Source organism: Rhipicephalus sanguineus, unplaced genomic scaffold (assembly GCF_013339695.2).
Source record: "Rhipicephalus sanguineus isolate Rsan-2018 unplaced genomic scaffold, BIME_Rsan_1.4 Seq1184, whole genome shotgun sequence".
NCBI classification, from domain to species: domain Eukaryota; kingdom Metazoa; phylum Arthropoda; class Arachnida; order Ixodida; family Ixodidae; genus Rhipicephalus; species Rhipicephalus sanguineus.
In genome coordinates, this window is record NW_023614452.1 from 29,810 (window position 1) to 40,001 (window position 10,192).

The window sequence follows — 10,192 nt, forward strand, 5'->3', positions numbered from 1 at the left end:
GACGTCGAGGACTGGCTCGCGATCTACGAGCGTGTAGCGTCCCCAATAAATGGGACGAGCCAGGCAAACTGAGCAACCTCGTTTTCTACCTCGCGGGTGTGGCAAGTCTATGGTACAACAACCACGCATCCGATTTCGCTACGTGGTCCGCTTTCAAGACCGCCATCATCGACGTGTTCGGCCGCCCTGCCGTTCGCAAGCTGCAAGCCGAACAGCGTTTACGTGAACGAGCCCTACAGTCCCGCGAGTCTTTCACGAGCTACATTGAAGACGTGCTCGACTTGTGCAAGAAAGCCAACACAACCATGTCTGAAGCCGACAAGATCCGGAACGTCATGAACGTCATGACGACAATGCCTTCACCATGCTACTCGCCAAAAACCCTCGCACTGTGGCAGAGGTCATCACGCTGTGCCAAAGATACGAGGAGCTGCGCCGGCAGCGGCTGATGACGCGTCGACCTCCATCACGCGACGCCGATCTCGCTGGCTTGTCGGCCGTGTCGGACCACTCCGTCTTACTCGCCGAAATCAAGTCATTCGTGCGGGAGGAAATTGCCCGCCAGTTCTCCTTACTGGCCTTCTCTCACCAGCAGGATGTTGTACAGTCGTCGACCACACTGCTGCCTCCCCTACGCCGGGCTATTGAGCAGCAAATCGCGGAGGTTATGCCGGAATACCACCAGCCCCCTCCCGCGTCTGCGCCGCTCAGTTACGGACAAGTTGCAGCCAGGACGCCCCCAGCGCTCCCTGTGGTGGCCCCGCTAACATACGCTGGAGCCATCAGACGCTGGAGCCGTCACCAGGCCTCAGGCCTTCGAAGCGAGTGTGCCGGCAGCATACGCCGACATCATCCATACGCCCTGACTCCAGCCCACCATGCAGTCGTTATATCAGCAGCCGCCACGTCCCTCGCGTCCTGCCACGTGGATGGGACCTAGCCCGGCAAACCGATGGCGCACTTCCGACAACCGCCGATCTGCTTTGCGTGCGGTTGCGCCGGTCACGTCGGCCGCTATTGCAACCGCGTGCAGCCGCCTCGAGTCGGTTGAGCCGTCACCAACCAGTCAAGCCGCCCGTATTATGACCCGCTGCCGCCTATGTCACCGACGTCACGCCCAGGTCCATATACCCGTCGTTCGCCGTCCCCACGACGCCGCTCACTGTCACCGATGCGCCCTCGTGCGGTCGCACGAGACCAGGAAAGCTAGTCGTCGCAGTCCAAGAGGCAAGGGCTGCAACGCTATCGAACAGCCAAAGCCCTCAGCAAAGCACATCAAACGTAGTAGACGTGTTTGTAGATGGTGTGCGCACATCGGCCCTTGTAGACACTGGAGCTGCCGTTTCCGTTATGGACGCTAAATTTAGCCGACTACTACGAAAAGTGACGACGCCACTTTCCGGGCTCTCCCTCCGTACAGCCAGCGCTCACAGTATTCACCCGACAGCGGTGTGCACAGCCCGTGTCATGATTCAGAACGCTCTGTACGCCGTCGAATTCATCATAATTTCCTCATGCTCTCACGACGTCATCCTGGGATGGGATTTCCTCGCCCGTAACGCCGCCGTAATTCGTTGCGCACCAGCCGAAATAGAACTCTCACCATTCTCAGATTTGACGCCGGCGGACAGTCCATCGGCTGCGACCAAGGTACTCGTCAAAGACGACACCACACTTCCTGCAAACTCGTCAACGGCTGTGTCAGTCTGCTGTACCGGTCTCGCTGACGCCGTTGCACTCCTCTCTCCATCTGACCGCGTCTTCACTAGAAAAGGCTTGTTGGTGCCATTTGCGACCGTGCAAGTCATTCAGGGCGACACCGATATTTTTGTTGTGCATCTTCGAGGGCTTCAGCCCTCGAAGATGCACAAGTTATGACGCACCGGGTGACACGCACTGCGCCAGCTCCCATTCGCTCAGTGCTGTTTCCACATCTGATTTGTCACCCGCTGATTTATTTGGTGCCTCGATTGCTGAACACCTTACGCCGGTCGAGCGTTCCCTGCTTCGATGCCTGTTCGAAGAATTTCGTGCTTCGTTCGATGTAGCGCAAACTTCTCTCGGCCGCACGTCTGCTGTCACGCATCGCATCGACACTGGCGCCCAACCACCACTGCGGCAACGTCCATATCGCGTGTCGCCAACAGAGCGTCGTGTAATTACCGAGCAAGTCGAAGACATGCTTCGCCGCGATGTTATTCGACCCTCAAACAGCCCGTGGGCGTCTCCTGTCGTTCTCGTTGCGAAGAAGGACGACTCTGTGCGGTTCTGTGTGGACTACCGACGACTCAATAAGATCACCCGTAAGGACATCCCCTACCTCGAATAGACGATGCCATTGACAGCCTGCAAGGAGCAGAGTTCTTTTCATCGCTCGATTTGCGCTCAGGGTACTGCCAAGTCCCCATGGCTGATCACGCTCGACTGAAGACAGTGTTTGTCACACCCGACGGCTTGTACGAATTCAACGTCATGCCGTTTGGGCTGTGCAATGCGCCCGCGACCTTTGAGCGCATGATGGATACCGTTCTGCGCAACTTGAAATGGCACACGTGCCTATGCTACCTCGACGACGTCGTCGTTTTCACCGCGGACTTCTCAACACACCTTCAACGCCTGCGGCAGGTTTTGACGCGCTTGAGCGACGCCGGGCTACAACTGAATCTCAAGAAGTCCCGATTTGCAGCACGGCAGCTGACGATACTAGGATACGTGGTCTCCAAGGACGGCATCCTTCCAGATCCAGCCAAGCTTCGGGCCGTGACAGAGTTCCCCAAACCTACGTCCGTCAAAGAACTGCGCAGTTTCGTAAGACTCTGCTCCTACTTTCGGCGCTTCATCCGAAACTTCGCAATTATTATATCACCGCTGACGAATCTCCTTGGAAGTAACGGGCCCCTCAATTCGTGGTCGTCAGAGTGCGACGACGCTTTCGCAAAGCTCCGTCGTTTGTTGACGTCTCCTCCCATTTTACGCCACTACGACCCTACGGCCCCTACAGAGGTACACACGGACGCCAGCGGTGTTGGCCTCGGTGCTGTCCTTGCGCAGCGCAAACCTCGGTTCCCGGAATATGTCGTCGCATATGCAAGTCGCACGCTTACTAAAGCAGAGACCAACTACACCGTCACGGAGAAAGAATGCGTGGCAATCATTTGGGCCCTTACAAAGTTCCGACCTTATTTGCATTGTCGCCCATTTGATGTCGTCACCGACCATCATGCACTGTGCTGGTTGTAGTCATTGAAGGATCCCTCAGGCCGTCTTGCCCGTTGGGCACTTCGCCTGCAAGACTACATCCGCGTGCTGTACCGCAACGGACGTCAGCATGCTGACGCCGACGCCCTGTCGCGCTCTCCCTTGCCTGACGACAATGCCCACAACTCAGCATCTCACTTTGTCGTTTCTTCCATCGATATTCACACCATCGCTACCGAGCAGCGCAAGGATCAATGGATTGCCTCACTAATAGACTTCCTGACTTATCCATCGCCCACACCATCGTCTCGCTTGTTGCGTCGTCAAGTCCACCATTTCGCCGTTCGCGACGACCTGCTCCACCGACGCAATTACAACGGTGACGGCCGCCAGTGGCTAGTAGTAATACCCCGCAGTCTGCGTTATAACATATTCGAGTCGTTCCACTCTGATCCGCAGTGTGCACAGTCTGGGGTATCGAAAACCTACCACCGCATTCGCCAACGTTACTTTTGGCGAGGAATGTACCGCTATGTGGAGAAGTTCGTTCGCTCCTGCATCGATTATCAGCGCCGCAAAACTTCAACGCACCTGTCGCCAGTAGGCCTGCAACCTCTACCTTGCCCTGACCGACCGTTTGGGCGCGTTGGCATCGATTTATATGGGCCACCTCCCCTGACGTCCGCTGGTAACCGCTGGGCCATCGTCGCTGTAGACCATCTCACGCGATACACTCTAAGCACGGTAACGTTTACTAAAGGTGCACATTTTCACAAATTTGTGTACTTATAAAATAGAAGTTATCTAGTAACCTTTAGTACCCGTTCACAGTATCGAGCATTCTCACGTAAAAATAGAGGTTACGTTGTACAGTACAGGGTATAATGTTTACACAAAACGGCTTGCAGGAGATTTTATACGGCCACATCACGTAAAAATAGAGGTTACGTTGTACAGTACACGGTATACTGTGTACACAAAACGGCTTGCAGGAGATTTTATACGGCCACATCACCTAAACATAGAGGTTACGTTGTACAGTACACGGTATAGTGTTTACACAAAACGGCTTGCAGGAAATTTTATACGGCCACCGCTCTGCGCCTCTTCTTTCCTTCGCTCTTCTTTCTTTGACGCATTCCAGGAGGTTACGCTCATCACATGGATCAGCCAGTTGTGCCACAGCAACGGAAGCACAACCTTCCACTCTTTCGCACTTCGTGCTGCGCATGCCTCGTGTTTTTTCCGTGCTTCCTTGTGCGGTTTTAATACACCGTCCATATACGTACGCTAAGAAATGCGAACCTTTGCGGAAGGTGTCACATGGAAGGTGCTTCTCGGAACACACGCTATCGCGCATTGTAATAAATTAAGTGCATGACTGCTTATAGAACGTGACAATTGCGGTGACCGAGGCCAAACGCGTCGCCTTCGCTCATTAGAAGAGGCAGCTAACAAAACATTCGCATATTCGAGGCGACTTGGAGTTAGCATGCACTACAGCAATGATGAACCGCGATTATTATTAAAATGTGGTCGACCCGTCAATATCAGTGAAGACCAGAGATTTTATAACAGTATCATGGTATACGTGTCAGGCCATCCTCTCTTGGTTCAACTTCTATGCAGTTTAAGCATAGGCTGGCGTGATTATAACACTTCAATTATTTTTCTGCTGCTCGTGCACTTTCATTGACTGTGTGATTCGTGCTTATCAAACTGTGTCTTATCCGATAATAAATACCAGCCGTCTATTTATTATAGGGCTATTTGCCATTTTGTTCACCTTCAAATATGGGATCAGCATTGGAAACGTGGATACTGACAAAATGGGAAGTTGACAAAGCAGGGAAGCTGCTGAAGGCGGTAAAGAAGTGCGCGGAGAATTAACACTGCTCCTCACGGCGTAGAGTATATTCAAAATTGATATACAGACCACTCGCCATTCGCCACGTTAAGTCAGTTTTACGTACTTCTCGCAAAACCCAAAGAAATGTCTGAAATCATCGCGTAATAAGTAGCTGGCTGGTACGTTTGTGCATATTATATAAGAATGCTGAATGATATTATCAGAAAAACACGCAGTAAATGCAAATGTATGCATACGCAAAACATACAGTAATACCAAGAGCGCATATCAAGAGCCGGAACGCGGTTTTCTCGAGAGATGCAAATTGTAATGCTTAAGCATCTACGTAATTGGATCAAGAGAGGATACTTGTCTGATTCACATGGCACAAACTCATGATTAAGAATACCTGTCAATCACCTGCTCTTCTTAATTATCGTTTTAGTGGCAGACCGCATTTGAACGACGCGATGCTTGTGGGCGAAGGTGTGACGTTACGATGCATGCGAGCTCTAAGCCAACTCCAAAGGAAATTGTTTTGTGTTTTTTCTTGCGATTAGGGAAGCGTACATCTCTTGCCACGGACACCGCAACTGTCGTGATCTATGCAGACATGTACCAGAATTATTCCAAAGCTCCAGCGTGTGTATTCAGGACAGGGCAGACCATATGACACCGCCGTGAAAGTTCTCATTACTCTGTGTACATATTTGTACGCTGCATAATAAAGCCGCAGAAAGAAGTACAAAAGGTTAGGCGTGCACAGAAAGAAGCCCTAAAGGAAGAGCCACGCTTCTCTTGCTAGACGACACTTGGCTGGGCCGATCATGCGTGTAGCGAGTGGTCCGAAATGTGTCGCAGAAAGAAGATCGAAAGAAAAAAGAGGCACATACCCTTTGTTAGGCGACATCTGGGTGGGTGGGCCACGGGTAGAGCTGTTATACTGAGTGGAGCCCCCTGCAAATAATACGTGATCAGCGTCGTGCTTCTCCTTAAGACACTAGTGTGTGCGGCATACCATAAATGCTGGTACTGCAGGACAGCTGAAACCCAGAGGGCAGCCAAAAAGAGGGTCATTGTCAGTCCTTTACTTTTGTTGCTCGGGTTGTGCGTGCTCACAAGAAATTTTCTGAAGAAAAAAAAACATGCACCATTCGAAAAGAATTCATATTTCATTGCTTTATACCTCCAAAGCAGAATACATCAAAGTTTATTGATTTATAGCTTCAGGGACTTGTCTCGCTGATAGAAGACCGCAGGTATTCAAAGCGTTTCTTCTTGTTTTCGCCTGTGGTTGGTACAAATTGACAGGGGCAGGTGGTCAGGATCTGCAGTCAAACCCTCTCTTGCTGCACGCACCATCATGTTTCATCAGTCAATATGTCAGTTGCTGATTCCGCAATCTCCTCGCTGGACAGTCGATCCTAAATGGAGAGGACCGTTATTTTGCACTATTCCAACGGTTACTGCCACTTTGCACACAACTGCCGATAGCACGTAATGTGCGACACATACTCCAACCCCCCCCCCCCAAAAAAAAGGGTGTTACTTGACCAATACATAAGTGTTCCTCAAATCTACTATCCTGTGCAATACGTTTATCGGAAAACAAAAATGTTATTTGAAAACGCACGTTAATCCCAAATGCAATTTACTTCTGTTTAGCACAAGAGTCAGCAATGTAAGTAACAGTTTAGTAGCAGAAACACGACAGCAGGTGATTAGAAACAGAAACATTGCAATTTACATTTTTCAGTGACCATACTTGGCATTTCACGTGGAGCTTGAATATGCTCGTACCTAATTGTTTTCCTCAAGGGGCATATTCCACTTGACAGTTCATAACCTCGGCTGCACCGAATGTAAGGCATATCGGCGTCTGGAAGTTTCCAAGCTGCCTGATAGATCATCCCAGCATGCCTTGGGCGGGATGTATGCTGTAAACATTTCCAACGCAACACATTTAATATGGCGGGAAAAAATCATTTGTGTTGTCTACGTACCTTTAAAGATTCCGGCTTTTACAGTTAAATCACATGTATACTGATTCATTTTTTCTAACCACAATGACACGTTGCTTGCACCCTAGAACAGAACGAGAACACAAAAAAAGTTATCTCAGTGCCAAAGAACAAATTTTTATCGCCAAGGAACTAAGGACATCCATCGAAAGACATATCAACCGCACTGACCATGTCCGCCTTTGAACTCCTACGTCGCACGATTGCTGGCATTCGTGCTACCTGAAAAATCGTTAAGCCACAGCGTATCGCTTATCGCGTAACATATTCTCAGCTGCCCCGTTTTGATAGCGAAGCAGTTAGACGTAATCGAGCGACGCAGAGCAAATACTGCCGGCAACAATGCGTAAAAGCATGAAAATTTATTTTTCTGACTCGACCCAACACTTACAGCAGCGTATGAGCATGAATTATCTGAATTTTGAATGCCGTACATTGTGATCTGTATGAGTGCAACTATGGAATGAAGGTGACTTCAGCATATATTTGTGGTAAGGTTTCAAGTTAGGTCAAGACGCAGAATTTTGAAGTCTGACGGAAGCCCGTCTGGTTGGGTTGATACGTGGTGACGTTGAAAACCCGAGGCACTGAGCCGACTAAAGCAAAAAGCACACACACACACACACACACACACACACACACACACACACACACACACACACGCGCGCGGGCGCGCGCGCACGAGCACACACACACGCACGCACGCGCGAGCACACACACACACGCGCGCGCGCGCACGAGCACACACGCGAGCAAACACACACGCGCGCGCACACACACACGCGAGAACACACACACGCGAGAACACACACACACGAGCACACACACACACGAGCACACACACACACACACGAGCACACACACACACGAGCACACACGCGCGCGAGCACACGCGCGAGCATGTACACACGCGAGCAAGCACGCACGCGAGCACACACGCGCGCGAGCAAATACACGCGCACGAGCACACACGCACGCGCGAGCGCAAACACACACACGCGAGCACACACAAACACGCGCGAGCACACACAAACACGCGCGAGCACACACAAACACGCGCGAGCACACACAAACACGCGCGAGCACACACAAACACGCGCGAGCACACACAAACACGCGCGAGCACACACAAACACGCGCGAGCACACACAAACACGCACGCACGCGCGAGCGCACACACACACACGCACGCACGCGCGAGCGCACACACACACACGCACGCACGCGCGAGCGCACACACACACACGCACGCACGCGCGACCGCACACACACGCACGCACGCGCGACCGCACACACACACACACGCACGCACGCGCGAGCACACACGCACACACACGCACGCACGCGCGAGCACACACGCACACACACGCACGCACGCGCGAGCACACACGCACACACACACACGCACGCACGCGCGAGCACACACGCACACCACACGCACGCACGCGCGAGCACACACGCACACACACGCACGCACGCGCGAGCACACACACACACACACACGCACGCACGCGCGAGCACACACACACACACACGCACACACACGCACGCACACGCACACGCACACGCACACGCGAGCACACGCGCGAGCACGCGCGAGCACGCGCGAGCACACGCGCGAGCACACGCGCACACACGCGCGAGCAGACGCGCACACACGCGCGAGCAGACGCGCACACACGCGCGAGCAGACGCGCACGAGCACGAGCAGACGCGCACGAGCACGAGCAGACGCGCACGAGCACGAGCAGACGCGCACGAGCACGAGCAGACGCGCACGAGCACGAGCACACACACGCGCACGAGCACGAGCACACACACGCGCACGAGCACGAGCACACACACGCGCACGAGCACGAGCACACGCGCACGAGCACGAGCACACACACGCGCACACACACACGCGCACGAGCACACACACACACATGGAGTAGTCGGTGTCAAGAGCGACTCGAGATAAAGACGTCGTGACAGTCATTTTTCTCTAGCGCGAACACGTGCCTTCCCCCAGTCGATTGCGTGTCTCCTGAAACGTGCTCAGCCAAAGCACTGGATTTAGCAATTTATTTTTTCACCTCATAAACGTCCTTTTGTGTGTGTGTGTATTAAATCTTTACTTCGGTCGGCTCAGTCATAGAGTTTCCTAGGAAACTCTATGGGCTCAGTGCCTCGGGTTTGCTACATTCAGCTACACACGGAAGGATGCCGTGATTTCCTTTAAGACACTTAAAACTACACTTAAAACGCACTCTTAACGCCATTTCATTGTCTTTCGTGTACTTAAAGCTTTATTCATTTCGATAGCGCAACAGGGTGATTCCACGAGAGATCGAACATGCCTGTCCGGTCGCAATTTTTGTTTTGACTGGGTTTTTTATATGTTGTGTGGGCACATTCAAAGTGCACGGAACTGAAAATTTTATTTCCAAGAAACGCTCCCAGCGCACCCAAAAAATATTTGAAGGTGGCGGCGCATGCCTCCTGTTTTTGCTCACTGCATTGTTTTCGGATTTCACGGCCGAATTTAGCGCGAACTATAAATGATGTGTCGAAAATTTATTTTGCTGGTTTTAATACGCACTACTGTGAATTACATTCATGCTTTTTTTATGCCGTCCTCATTAAGAAGTAAATGTGAAAAAATGGCAAACACGGCTGAAATCAAAAAAGGGTCCTAAGTTTGAGGCGCCTTGGCGCCTTTACTATTTCAAACAGAAACTTGAAAACAGTGTCAAATATAGAAAAGAGCCTTTGTAACATTTATACAGAAGATAATTTTCCTACAGGCAACGCAAAAAAAGAAAAAAAAATAGTTAAAGAAGCGAGTTTTTTCAAAAAAGTACATTTTCAAAAAATAAAATAAAGAAAACTCCGGTCTCAATTTTGACGGCAATTTTTTATCGAAGAGCGCTTATGTCAATGAACATACGGTTTTAATATCATATGTCCTCATTTGCTTTGTTTACGAGATATAACTGGCCAAAGTGAACCTTGCTGTGAGTGCTCACTGGAGGGCGACTGATGGTTGTTAATAGCTTGCATTGTGCGTAAATCGCAGTTTTAATTATTCTGCTGCAGCAAAACCTTGCTCTGGTGGCTTTTCGTCAAGAAAAATGTGTTCTCA

General features: G+C 51.2%; 1 long non-coding RNA gene across 1 annotated transcript; it reads right to left on the reverse strand.

Moving 5' to 3' along the window:
* Positions 1-6,227: 6,227 nt before the first annotated feature.
* LOC125756541 (uncharacterized) lies at positions 6,228-7,132 on the reverse strand. Its single transcript, XR_007414583.1, has 3 exons — positions 7,051-7,132; positions 6,848-6,984; positions 6,228-6,471 (listed from the first exon to the last, which is right to left on the reverse strand). It is a non-coding gene; the product is annotated as an uncharacterized LOC125756541 (long non-coding RNA).
* Positions 7,133-10,192: the final 3,060 nt, after the last annotated feature.